The sequence below is a fragment of the Haliotis asinina genome, chromosome 10, assembly GCF_037392515.1.
Source record: "Haliotis asinina isolate JCU_RB_2024 chromosome 10, JCU_Hal_asi_v2, whole genome shotgun sequence".
Classification (NCBI taxonomy): Eukaryota; Metazoa; Mollusca; class Gastropoda; order Lepetellida; family Haliotidae; genus Haliotis; species Haliotis asinina.
Window position 1 is genome coordinate 28402161 of NC_090289.1, and position 15038 is coordinate 28417198.

Sequence of the window (15038 nt, forward strand, 5' to 3'; positions counted from 1 at the left end):
TTGTTCCGTCACCTACTTTAGATTTGACTAATTTGCATTGTACATGAAACCCCTGTTGTGAATCATTGTATCTTTGTTTCTGTTTTACAAAAATATTTAAAATTTCAGATTTCTCAGTGTTTTATTTTGCTCGTTCTGAGGGGATTTCTTACACCTTTTGTCACGGCAAATTATTTACCGTAACAAATGTCATTATTGTGCACATGCAGGTATAACTTTATTATTTATACAAATGCAGGATAAATTTATTAATATACACATGCAGGTACATATTTATTGATGCACACATGTAAAATATTAGTTTAAGTTTTGTTTGATATTTAACAGCGCACAAAATTCCAGCTTTACGACCGAGGACTGTAAATATTCTAGTCTAAACTAGCCACCCCAGTGACTGACATCATGAGCTTCGTTCAACATAAGTTGGATCAAACATGTCAGCGAGTCTGACCACCCGATCCTGTTAGTCACCTCATACAACAACCATGGGTGATGAAGATTAATTCTAACATGGATTCTCACGAGTCGGTACATTCACGTATGTGAACATGTAAGGTACATTCACGTATGTGAACATGTAAGGTACATTCACGTATGTGAACATGCAAGGTACATTCACGTATGTGAACATGTAAGGTACATTCACGTATGTGAACATGTAAGGTACATTCACAAATGTCACTGCTTTGCACCGGCCGATAAGTCCAACCATGGCTGTGCTGCTTGACACAGAACTGTTCAACACGTGACGTCACAATGACACGGCATCATCGTATGACAGATATGAACCCCGATATTTTCGGGTAGTCAGGTGCACAGATGTGATAAGTATTCTCCAGTTCCGACAGATCTCTGACCTATGCTGTTCGATATTGGCAACAGCACTGTTCGTCGTATCCATACTAACATCTATCAGACTCGAATATTTACAGGCGGAATATTTCGCACCTTAGCGTTAAATAACAAACGAAAATACACGGTGCAGCTGCGGAAAGTGTTTAGTTTGCCTTCGTGATTTTGTGAGGTCTTACTGTTTCACTAACAGTTTGTAGAGCAATCGTTCTGACAGGGTGTGCTCTGATTGTTAGGAAGAAGGCTTATCGCGATCAACCCTTGAACTTCTTGGACATTTGTTCAAAAGCGTGTCTTATACACGTAAGAGATCTGTACTTGACAAGTGTCAGGTGACTGCGTTCAAATTCGAGCTAAAGACAGGCGTAGCAAGCAATGGTTTTCGGGTAAGGCCAATGGGTTTCAAAGCTTTGTATTCTGATAGCATTGAGGGCTTGTCCAACTGTCATTTTCAAAAAGACGTGTAAGCCAGGGCTTTTATATTGGTAGTTAGGCCCGTGCAAGAAAAATGTGCATACGCTCCTCGTAAACATCAAAGAGAAAAAAGGAAAGCGAGATAATAAATCAAATATTATAAATTATTATGTTTATAATGAAATATTCAATACAAATGCATTTTTCATTGTTTGGCGTAAGCTACATGTTGGTCATTTGGTGTAGTGTACAAATACAACAAGTCTTGTCTCATGTTCCTCGAACCACATTTTGTCCCCTACTGCCTAGCCCACCCTTCAATTCTCAAGCCCTAAAGATAGCAAGTCTAGATTTCAAGATGATTTTTTCCCCATTTGACTGGAGCTCCTTTTAACGCCCGCAACCCGTTTTGCGGGGGCATTAAAATGCACTCAGTCCGTCCGTGCACATTTAACTTTTAGAACTTTAAACCATTCAATATTTCTTCACCAAACTTGGCACATAGATAGATGTGGTGGCGTATTAGTGCCTTTTGTTAATTTGAGTATTCTTAATAAAATATTTTTCGCGTTTTCATGGTAACAAGTGTGACGTAGACTGAAATTGGAAGTAATGCGGTTGATATTGATGGCTGTGTCTTCTTGTTAATTTTTGAATTTACTTGTTACTCTCAAAAATTCTCCTGCAATTTGATAGTCATATAAAAGCTTAAACATGCACTCTAAATTAACTGCAACCTTTTGTGTGCTTAATGGGCACTTTAAACGACATGTTGGAACATGAGGTGAACCATCTGATTAAATATTAAGTTTGAGTGAAATGAAACACTGTGAAAAACAGCGATAAAAGGGTGTTAAAACACACCGGCACCATGTTAGATTGAAACGCTCAAGCACAACAGCCTAGTGCAACTCAACGAATTTACGACAAGCATGGGTTACTGAAGATCAGATCTAAACCGGATCTTCACGGGTCCTGTCCACAGAACAGAATACGTTGTCAGGATGCGTAGGACAAAACACGGAGGCGTTTTGTAGTATTCTTCAGCAAATATACTCTTACAAATGTAGGGGAACTTTTTTTTTATTTACGATTAAAAACATTTATTAGATTTATCGGTGTCAATCAATGTTGATATGATATTATTGAATGTTTTGAGAGTGCATCACCATTTGCACTTCCTTACAATCACAGTTATTTGGAATGTAGTCGCTTTTGAAAGATGATTGGTGTATGACATGTTATTTGCATGTGTACGATTTTCATTTTAAAACAAACGACTAGAAACAAACACTAATTATGTTTGATTTTTTGGTTGCATGTGACCTTTATCAATTTAGCAGTTATGCCTGGTCTTCGATAAGCACATAAGAGCTGAATATGATACAGTGGATACCTTTGGTGTCTTAAAGGGATATTTAGGACATTTGTCGGAGTCAGTCAATGTTGATGTGATAATATTGAATGTTTTGAGAGTGCATCACCATCTGCACTTCCTTACAACAATACATATTTGGAAAGTGGTGGCCTTTGAAAGATGATTGGTGTATGGCAGGTAATTTGCATGTGTACGATTTTCATTTTAAAACAAACGACTAGAAACAAACACTAACAAATGTGTGATGCAAGATGCGTGTCAAAATTAATATTCCTTGTGATTTCTCGACCTTCTTGAAACAACGTCAAAATCAAGAATGGGACCACATGTACGTGTATGGGGCTACTGTGTTGTGCACGTGCATATCATGCGTTGTGTATAGGGATGGTAACAGAGGGAAATGGTGGTGCGTTCATAAGATGTCTGTACTTGAAACGTTTGCTAAAGTTTACACTTCCTATCCAAATTGAAAATTCACTATTTCCACCTTTTATTTAAGAGTATATTAGCATGCTCAGTTTCTTCCTTGTACGTATGTCAGTCTTAGTGAAGAAACAGTAGGATTGAGGTCATTACAAATGTAAATTTAGTTGAGTAGTCACCATTTGATCTTAATGAAATCTGAACATATCATTAAATACAGTATTACATTCCATGTTCCATATATATATATATATATATATATATATATATATCCATATATCCATATATCCATATCCATATAGATATATATCAATATCCTTATATCCTTATATCCATATATATATATATATATATATATATATATATATATATATATATATATATATATATATATATATATATATATATATATATATATATATATATATATATATATATATATATCCATATATATCCATATATCCATATATCCATATCCATATATATCCATATCCTTATATATATATATATATATATATATATATATATATATATATATATATATATATATATATATATATATATATATATATTTCTTTTCATTCCAAGGTACCAGTTTACAAATATAGAAAATAACATTTTCTTGCAAACTAATTTACATTAGTTCTGGCTTTTTTCCAGCAGTCTGAAGCATGATGAATATCATTTGTCACAACTTCTGAAGGAATTAATCTTGTGTAGAATGAAACCCTTCTCCTCTCACCACCAATATCAAAGGGTCCCTTTCGTAATTCGATACCCGACGAGGCTCAGTGGGGTAGCCTAGTGGTTAAAGCATTCGCTCGTCACGCTACGGAACCGGGTTCGAATCCCCACGGAAGTACCATACTTGAAGCTTATTTCTGGTATCCCCCTGCTGGAACATTGTCAAGAGTGCCATAAAACCATACTTACTCGTCCCTACCTCACTATGTCTATATTTGTAGCCACCCCTGTCAGTGTTTTATACCGTACTACGGTCTTTGGAAACTGAGTGCCACTGTAATATATTACACTTTTTTAGGCGGTGAAATATCGCTGCACTATATCTCTAACCTGTTATCATTCACCTGTCAAATATCACATTTGCGCAACGCCGAACCAACTACTTGACGAACACAGTTAGAAATACTGCAAGTGTGCAATCTAAAAATCGATTCTGTTGATAATAGATTTTATTTACGCCAAGTTTATTGGCAGTGAGTGAGTAACGTTTATTATCATAGCAGGGACCTCCAGGAGTTGGCTTTACGTACTGTACCTAGGTGAGGAATCAATCCCTGGTTTTCACCGTGACGAGCGAAGACTTTAACCACAAGGCTACCCCACCGCCCGTTTAATGGTACACTGACCCTTAGTGAGCATAAATAACTTTACGGAAACATTGAAAAAGTGTGTGAGTTTAGTTTGATACCGCTTCATTAATATTTCAGCAATATCATGGCACCATGGGCTTCACATACTGTAACCCTGCGGGGAATGGAACCCGGTTCTTCGGTGTGATGAGCGAACACTTTAACCATTAAGCTACCCCAAAGGCCCTATCGTGAAAAGTCTGACCCTTGAAGTAAGGAAAATCGCTATTGCTTTCGCATTGCTGGGCGGGGGTGAAACTAATGTGGCTCAAGGACTCTAAAACTGACTACATGTACTTCAATGCGACTGTGACCTGATGACATATGACCTGCTAGTTATTACAAGGAATACATTCAACGCAACACTCGATGGTGTTGAAGAAACTTTATTGCACAGTATTTTATAAAATTAAAATGGTCTCCGTTGAATTTGCAGTGAATGCAATCATAGTTTAAGTTATCGCACCTGCAAACGTTTAGAAACGTAACAGTTTTTGCCACTGACATATAAGAGAAATAAGACATCGAGTGACGTCGGACTGTTTGAGAGTATTATTACGGTGCACATTAGACCGATAAAGCGGTCACAATACATATCTTGCATAGGTTATCGCGATAGGATACTTACGTCAAGTCACATGGAACGTTCTTGGCAATATATATCTCCTTTGAGGTTCAAGAGGACAATTGAGATAAGCAATCGGGTTTTTTTTAATTATTTCACGTGGAAGTACAAGACTGGGCTCCGTTCCACAAGGCGACCGAAGTGCTTTAAACTCGTAACGCTACTGTCGTTTTGTGTTGGTGCTGAGTGAGTTTAGTATTACGCCGCATTCTGAAGTATTCCATGTTTGTGGCAGTGGTCTGTAAATAATCGATTCTGAACCAGAAAATCCAGTGATTGTCAACAGGCGCATCGATGTACGAAGTCGAGATACTGTGATCCAGTTAATCGTGTCTTGCGAACTTTGGGCCCTTTTCACAAAAAGATCGTAGCGCTGCAACTGTCGTAAGTGTTTTAGTATGGGAGTTACGATCACCTTTAAAATACGTAGCACTGCGATTGCTTGGTGAAATGCGGACCTGGAGCAGACAATCCAGTGACCAATAGTATGAGCCTCGATCTACGCAACTGGGGTACGATGACACGTCAGGGAGCCTGACCACCCGATTCCGTTAGTCGACCCTTAAGATAAGCATGGGTTACTGAAGATCAGTTGTTACCCGGATCTTCACTGGCCACAGCATTTTGTGTAACGTGGCTCTGGTCAACTCGGAGTACCTATCTGAATGAGGTATCCATCTTAACCTGCGCACTCCTTCTGTGATGTGAATTAAATAATCATGAGCTGAACAAAATGAGCGACACTTTCAGTGAATTCCCATAACCTTACGTACGGAGCTGTCCATTCCCTATTTATGCCCTACTGCAAAAATAACCTGAGTTATACACTGAGTGAAAATAAATGCAAAAAGGTGTGAAGGTGTATACTTTATGCATATCTACCTGTCACGTCACTGACGAAAACATATGAACGTGCACTGCAAAAGATTTGCGAAACTGTCTCGAACCTCTAGTATACTGTAACCTACCTACTTTTGCTGAGTACAGAATAAAACTAAACTCACTCACGCACTGTAACCTACCTTGCATGTTTTCGTGATGTTATAAATCTTCGTGGTAGAGCTATATGAAACATGAAATGTATCTGACAACTACAACGATCAATTAATAATGCAGTCCACAATGACAGAGTGAGTTTAGTTTAGTTTTACGCCGCATTCAGCAATATTCCAGTTTCTAGTATATGACGCCATTCTGTAAACAATCGAGTGTGGACCAGACCAACCAGTGATTGTTAGCATGAGCACCGATCTGGGATACGACTATATGTGTCAAACCAAGTCAGCGAGTCTTACTATGAGCGTCCGATCCCGTTATTCGCGGTTTTCGACAAGCATGGGTTACTGAAGATCAATTCTAACCCGGATCACTATTATTGTCATCAATCATTTTTAAAAACGTTTCTTAACTTCACTTTCTTAAGAAGCAAGGAATTTAAATTGAGTGTAACCATAGCTGCTTGTAGTGTCTCTTGTCACTTTCACACCAGAAAATTCGGATGGGCTGAATAGTTCTTTAGGCCATTGTCATGTTTCAGTTTCAAAGGGATTAGTTTCCATATCTCCGACTGACTTGAAAAGTGAATTAGTGAATGGGTTTAGTTTTACGCCACGCTAGCAATAACAAGTAAGAAAAAATATTTTGCATGTTGCTTTGTTTCATTGTGTTGGTGTGCCATATATCTGACAGCACTGCCTAATCCATTTGCGAAAGGATAAGGCAGAGACCATAAACCGCGGGACGGGCCTCAAAGATGATTGGGAACAGATCATTGTGATCCCCTCGGTGAATTAGGGGGGAACAGATTCTTTACCAGTTCATCTTTTTTATCCAAGGTGCTTAGTAGCTGAGGTGCCTTGGACGATTGCTTATAATTTTCTATGTGTAATTTATTTCTGAATATATATGGTATTCTGATAAAAACGCCAGGCAATCCTGCTATTTCGTCATACCGCATATATGTACCAAGCCCTAACCAAGAAGAGGATCGTAAAGTTTTATTTGACGGTAAGACTTCCACTCGTAACCAACCCCATCCCCGCCCTAAATGTTAACGATGTGGAAATATTTCTTTGAGGGGCATTTTTCTGTGTTATATGTTCTTTCAGTATGTTCAAATACAGTCAAAGAATAGTGGTACACAAGGCAGTATAGAAGACGGAGATCCCTTATAGTAACATATTGTTCTAGGATAATGTCACTTTTATCTTACGAAAGTATTTTCAACGATGATAAAAAAAGACAATACACACAAAATCACACATTTAGCCCAAGCTATTTTCATCTTGTTACAATACATGTATATGATTTATGTCAAATCTGAGAGCGAATTCCATTGTTCTGATGTGTTTCAAGCGTCAAACAGTTGGTCAAACGTAGGCATGATCAAGTAGAAGTATTTGTTTAACTTACATTCGGTTTTTTTCTCTAGATGCCACGATATAAAGGTGCACTGGAAGGCGATCTAAGCGTTTTGGCAAGAAGTCTAAAAGCGTGGATCAACAATCAATTGCAGCTGAAGCAGCTACGCTAACCGTAGTTCATGACAACATAACGTGTCTGCCAAGACTACTTCATGACAACATGTAAGTACTGTGTACACGACACTCATTAAATTAGATAATACATAGGTACTGCACTTCAACCAAATATCGACCCGTGAAGATCCGGGTTAGAATTAATCTTATGGAACCCACGGCGACTAACGGGATCACGTGGTCAGGCTCGCATGCCATTGTATCCCAGTTGCGTAGATCGATGCTCATGATACTGATCACTGGACTGGACTATTCGCAGACAGGCGCCATGCAGCCGGAATAGTGCGACGTAAAAGTAAACTCACTCACTCACTCACTCACTCACTCACTCACTCACGCACGCACGCACGCACTCACTCACTCACTCACTCACTCACGCACTCACTCACGCTCTCACTCACTCACTCACTGTTAAATGAGTACCTGGTAGAATGCGGTTATAAAACTTACGGATAGCTTGAAATGTGTTCTTCCAAGGGTCCTCAGAATGAAAATACACTACACTAGGTCCTTGACCGTGGTCATAGAGTTACAGTGTAAGTACGCTTTAGGGTGTACACTTGGATGTTATAAATGTGCTGCAAATACAAATTCTCTTACCAAAGGCTTGCTTGCATGTTGTATAACATCCATTTGTCATGTCACGATTCACCAGTGCATTGGTGCATCGCCGACAAGCTTGCACGATACGATACACCATTCATTTGTTTTATCATCTATATTTTGACATATATGGATTATAATTTTGATGTTGCAACGAAAAACACCTTTTTGCTAACCACGTAGAGCTCATTATCTGAAACTGAACACATTTTTCTCTTACTTAATTTTGTTAGACAGAACATCAAATGTGTCTAGACTTGAGTGTGGTCGGTAGATACATTGCTAAGTCTCAATCTTCCCTCTATAGTAATCTCTACCACAATATTTGGTGACGGATGAGGTATGGTGTGAACTTACCACGCAGGTGTTGTGGTATTGTAATACAGCTATATCGTGGCATAAACATCCACGAGTGAGCACAAACGACTGGTGTATTCTGACGTTTTAAAATTAGATGTTTTTCATCATTTTATTTTTACTTCAGTGTTAGACAACTACAGTGGGCCGAAGCTGGGGCTGCGTTTTACATCGGCGCTGCTGAATACCATTTAGAGGCAGTTGGAGGTGAACCTGACAGTCATAGTGAACCAACAGATTCTGACAACTGCTCTGCTGATGCGTTTTATGCCCTTATGGATAAACATGTGCCGGTATAATCTAAGTCTAAGTAAACTTAGTCTCAATGCATTTCGTTACACTCCACCACCGTGTCTAACAAAACCTAGTAGAAGGTCGCGCCAGGTAACCTTTGAGCGACCAATGACTGTCCAATCAATTGCGAGACGGTTAAATAGATTTAACCAATCAGACAAGGGCTACTATTTAGGGATCGGAAGGACTTTCAAAATATTCAGCTCACTGACACAGATCTCTCCACAAACAAAAATCCGCATATAACACAGTTATTTGACCTGCAGTATATACGCTTTGGGGTTTCTGTTGACATGGTTACCATCAGCTAATATTTCCGCTAGATAACAACCTTGAATCTTGCCAAAACACTATTTTCAGCGACTGTTTACTCCCCGTTGCCATGGTTGTACGTACGCCGTGCATCACCCGGAAGCGATCGTACGCTAAATAGCATTCGAAATCGTTCGGGTACGAACCTTTTGCTGATAAAAAGGTCAAAAGGTATGTGCGAATGTGCACTTTCGCGATTTGGTAAGCTGTGTTCTGACTGGTCAATCTCAAAGGTCACCTGACGCGACCTCCTGTAGTCCAGCAATTCACCTCGGGGACATCAGAAATTGTACCCATGTGGGGATTCTAACCCGGGTCTTTGGCGTGACTACTCGGCTGCCTCACTGCCCTTATAATGAAAAAAGGAGCTCCATTGAGACTGAGACATTTTCTGGGCGGACAACAACTTTAATCTTGCCGTACTGGAAACCTGTTAGACTAATATTTTCACCACTGGTTTAATTACCACAACTATTTATTTTCGACTGTCATGTGGTTTGTATAGCCAATGAATTTAGTCACTGCACTCACATATATAATTTATGTTGATTTGTAAATATGATGACCATGAAAATATCGATTTAAACATACTTCTGTAAGAGTATCTCTTGGTGATATATCAATGACCTACATGATATGTGCCACCTGTATGATATATTTACAAAGGACTGGCACAGATAACTCATAACAGTTTTTAAGTTGTATTTTGCGCTTAAGCGTCATGTACTTTTCATAAAGATTTATTGGATATAATTGCAGCACATTTATAACATCCAAGTGTACACCCTAAAGCATACTTACACGGTAACTCTATGACCACGGTCAAGGGCCTAGTAGTGTGCAGTGTATTTTCTTTCTGAGGACCCTGGGAAGAATACATTTCAAGCTATCCGTTAGTGTGATAACCACATTCTACCAGGTACTCATTTAACCGTAGATGAGTGAGTGAGTGAGTGCGTGAGTGAGTGAGTGAGTTTACGCTGCACTCATCCTTTGGATGGTACTGGGCCCCGTTTCACAAAACTCTCGTAAGCCTAAGATCTCGTAACTTTTCTCGTAGCACTTGCACCTCCTATGTTACAGTATGCCAGGTGCAAGAGCTACGAGAAAAGTTACGAGATCTTAGGCTTGCGAGAGTTTTGTGAAACGGGCCCCTGGTCTGTAGGAACAGATTTTAGCAGAAAGATGGTTTCGCTCACCTAAAATAGCACAATTTGGTCATCTAAAAAGAGTCAAAAGTCTACAATCTATGTAGTGAACTGACAATTGAAGCTCTGGACGGCCGAACACGACAATTATTGTCTTGAAAATCAGAATTCACTTATTAATTTATGCAGTTGTAAGAGCAGTCTCCCTTTGTCGACACATTATGATTTTAATGGTAGATGATTTATGTCGTTTCGGATTTAATAACACTTAGCAATAACCCAGCCAAAGCATTGATGTTTTTAAGTAAGCAGATACCCGCTTAACACTAACAACGGGATGCAAGACAAACAGGCGGAAAGGTTAAGGTTGCAGCCCCGATAATGGACGGATCAGTATAGTCCACTTTAAAAACTAAATCGAATTATGTTTGGAGTTACCCCCCTTTATTAATGATTACTTCCGGAGATCAACGCCAAACGCAACGCCACTACAACGCATCTCTAAATTACATGGGTACTCGTCATGCTGAAGACCCGTATTCGGTTTCCCACTTGGGTCAAATGTGTGAAGCCCATTTCTGGTGTCCCCCACCGTGATATTGCTGGAATATTGCTTAAAGCACTCATTCTAAATTACCAGAATTTCTAAATTACCAGATAATGGAGGCAGACCTACTCGGAGTGCACCAGAAGCAGTTGATGTTATGTCCAAGTCCAGTCCTTCGGGAGAACATGTTCCCCAGCTTTCGGACATTAAACAAGAATGGACAACTGATTTATGTCCAATACCTTTGAGATTTTCACAAGACGACGTTTACAATTATCTGGTTTTGAATTATGACGCCTCCGGAATGGCTCCCCGGAAGTAAACTATTTACCTCTCCCGGACGAAGATCCCCCAAACCGATGTAATTTTCAGGAGCCGAAAACCACAATTTTAAAATTCGTCTATTACAACTGCTCTGATCTGAATAGTCAGAGGATCTTTTCACTAACACATGTGTATGTGTGTGGTATTGTTTTGTTTGATTTGTGTCTCACATGCTATGTTGGCTATCTGGTTTATATTTAGATTATTGTTAATATTGTTGTAATTCCGTGATCGTAGCGTGTGGAACACACAAATCTTTTCGAGTTCAGACTGGAAGATTCTTTCACAGACGGACTGACTGACAAATATGTATTATATATAACTCCTCGCCTTAATTATCATATGAGATGCTATAAAATAACATAATATAAAGTGAGCCGTTCCTGTTGGAATTATAAGAGACACGGAATGCACAGTTCGTTTTTACTGGCAGTGGCGGACGTCAACTTAATCAACGTCTGAACGGGACGTGCGTCACCTCAGCGATCACCTACCTCTTCTGAAACGATAAGCTCCAAAGTGGAGAGTTAGAAGATTACGTAAAACCACAGATGGGAAATTTACGGATTACGGATTTGATAAATTCTATTCTCTACAAGTGATTTTAATAGATAAATAAAATTTAGTATTTATGATTAAGACAAATGGGTGTTCATCTTCAAATGACAGAACATATAACCCTTAATTGTTCCATCGGCATTCGAGATAAAAACAACAAAACGGAAAAAGAATTTCTTGTATATTTCACGGAGAGACGTTTCGGTGCAGTTCTTAAGACATAAAATGGGTGTAAGAATCTAATTTTGAGAAACGTCACTCTATACAATAAACAAGACATTGTTATCCATAAAGTTACATATTTAACGTTTTGACCGTCAATCCCAGTGTCCTCTATCAATTTCAAGGTTTGTCCTCCTTATATGGTAATATATACTGAGTCAAAAAAAAAAAAAAACAACTTCACAAAATGTAATTTTTAAAAATAATGAATGTGTTTTTCTCTGATGATATATCTATGTATCCGAAATGGGATCCCTATCCTTCGACTCAAGTAAAACGTTAGCAAAACCCACTCAAACCCATCCATTCGTCGTGCAAATGACGTTAGTGTCAAATCAGGTTTTGCACATGCAGTCGATCACGTGGTCTTCGCATCGAAGTTTTCTTCATTTGCACGTGTTTGCATTGACCTCAAGAATTAAAAAAAAACACTTTTAAGCCACAGTTCTATCGGTTCTATTGACGATTGTCAAATGTGCAACGTGAACGTGCCGTTGGCAAGTTGCAAGCGCGAAGATCAGTTATTGACGTCGCAAGAGCAACGGGGTGCAGCCGTCGCACTGTGTATGACTTGCGAGGTCGTCTGCAACAAACGGACGTCCATATCGTGGGCCAATATTAACGCCTGTTGGCCCAATGTCACCTCCGATGGACCCAGAGTTACTGGAATCGAGTCGTCTTTAGCGATGAATCCAGGTTTACCCTCAGATTCGTGGACAGCAGGCATTGAGTCTGGAGACTACGCCGTTAACGGTCCCCCTGACCTTAATCCAATAGAGCACATTTGGGATGCACTTGGGAGAAGGCTTCGTGGTCTGAGGAACCAACCCTCAAATTTGCAGGAACTTGGCGCTGCCTTGCAAGAGCAACCACGTGTTCACACGCATCAATCAGTCGATGGGGAGGCGGTGTTTGGCCGTGGTGAATGCGCGGAGCGGCCATACACAATATTGAACTGAGAAATTTCGAATTTTTATTCTTGCGACTTGACATTCTGTATAGCCATGTTTTGGAACGGCGGTGTAGCCTAATGGAACTGATTGTGGCACTGTCCGTGTATCGAGCACACTACACAGATCTCAGCAATGAAATAATAACAATTTAAGCATCTTACCATCTCTTGTTCTTTTATAGTTCCCTGAAGAAAGAATGTGAAGTTTCTTTCTTGACTCATTATATATTTTTCATCCTTAACCTCAGCAATTAAGTCAGCAAGAGAAAAACACATAAAATGAATTATTCACTTTTTATCTTATATTTCTTGGTAAAAGTTATGTATATACAAATTATGTATATCGAGTCGCTTTGTTACGGATTCATTTGTAATTGATCAGTGTAGAAGGGTAGAGTATTTATTTTGTCAGGGCATCGTAGCATACATTTCAAGAGAGGCAGGAATGTTGAGATCAGTTTTTTTTAAAATCTTACGTGGGAATGGAAATGTCAGTTGAACGTAAAATCATAGAAAAGTGCTGTAACTGGGATTAACGCTGTGAGTCCGAGTACGAAAGACGGCGATTATTCATGTTGTATAAACTTTAAGGAGATTGGCTATCCTCTAGGTATATTTGTGAGAGGGTGAGTGTAGTTTTACGCCGCACTTAACAATATTCCAGCGATATGGCGGCGGTCGGTAAATAATGGAGTCTGGACTAGACAATACAGTGTTCAACGACATGAGCATCGATCTGCGCAGTTGGGAACCCATGACATGTGTCAACCATGTCAGCAAGCCTGAACACCCGATCCCGTTAGTCGCCTCTTACGACAAGCACAGTCGCCCTTTATGGCAAGCACGGGTTGCTGAAGGCCTATTCTACCCCGGGTAGACCTTCACGGGTCTTGGGTATTTTATCAGTTAAAACTAGGAGTATATGTTTATGCATTTTATGCATGAAACAATAAATAGTTTGTTCAGTGGCGTAAAACATAATTATCTAATTATGTTATTGTCTTTTCCTTTTCTGGAATAGCGCAAAATTACGTAACTTGTATATTGTGAAAGTACACTCATAAGCAGTTACTCTTAAAGTGAGTGAAGCGGTTGTAAAATATCGAAATTCTACTGTAGATATCAATTCAAAATACTTGGCTTAAACCTTTTATAGTTAGATATTTGTTTGGTACAGAAAACTTCGCTGAAACTGACATACGTGTGGTCAGTTACGGACATTGTTATTGAATGAAGCCCTGAAAGTCACTCCACGTGAATTATCCCTTGATGACAGCTTAAACATTAATTTGTGAGCGAGTACGTGCGTTTTAGTTTTACGTCGTTTTTATGCAATAATCCAGCAACATCAAGGCGGCGGACACCAGACATGGGCATCACGCATTGTCCCCAGTCTCGGAATTGAACCTGTATCTTCGGCGTGACGAGTGAGTGATTTAACCACAAGGCTACCCCACCGCATCACTCGTTTATGAGGTGTGTAGATACTATATATAAATATACCACGCATTTACAAGTGATACGCACACGATATATTAATAATAAATTCAACCTGCCTAAATTAAGAAAAAAGAACATTTTATTGTTTAGAGTGACGTCCCTTTGGAAAAGCACATGGCGAACATCAGCGCGCACGCACACACACACACACACACACACACACACACACACACACACACACACACATACATACATACATACATACATACATACATATATTGTTTGTTGTGCAGTTGGAGATTTTCCCGTCTGTAGATCGTTTATAACTTTGCGTCTTCTAATGATTGCCTGAGGCTCTGGTGTTCTGCATTTTCCGTTTATTTTAAGTTCATTGCTTTTTGCTGTGTCTTAGGATGATTTTCTTCAGTTACAAAGCATTTCCCGAGTTAAAGCCCTGGGCTTAATTATGGGGTATGTATTTGTTACCGAGACGGGTGATCTCCGTTATTAAGCCCAGGGCATAAACACGGCAAATTGTCTTCCGTACGCTTAGCTGACATGACGTATACAACTGACGTGCTTTCCTCCTTGTACTTTATTTTAGGAATGGAATGGAAATGATATCACATATCATCTAGGGAATCGAACCCGGGTGTTCGGACCGACGAGCGAACACTTT

The 15038-nt window shown here is 39.4% G+C and overlaps 1 protein-coding gene across 1 annotated transcript in view; it reads right to left on the bottom strand.

Moving 5' to 3' along the window:
• Positions 1 to 5556: 5556 nt before the first annotated feature.
• LOC137299020 (frizzled-2-like) overlaps positions 5557 to 15038 on the bottom strand; it is a 440584-nt gene continuing 431102 nt past the window's right edge. Inside the window, exon 2 of the transcript XR_010957775.1 lies at positions 5557 to 5572. The gene's annotated coding sequence lies outside the window, so the exon portion shown is untranslated. The remainder of the gene's footprint in view (positions 5573 to 15038) is intronic.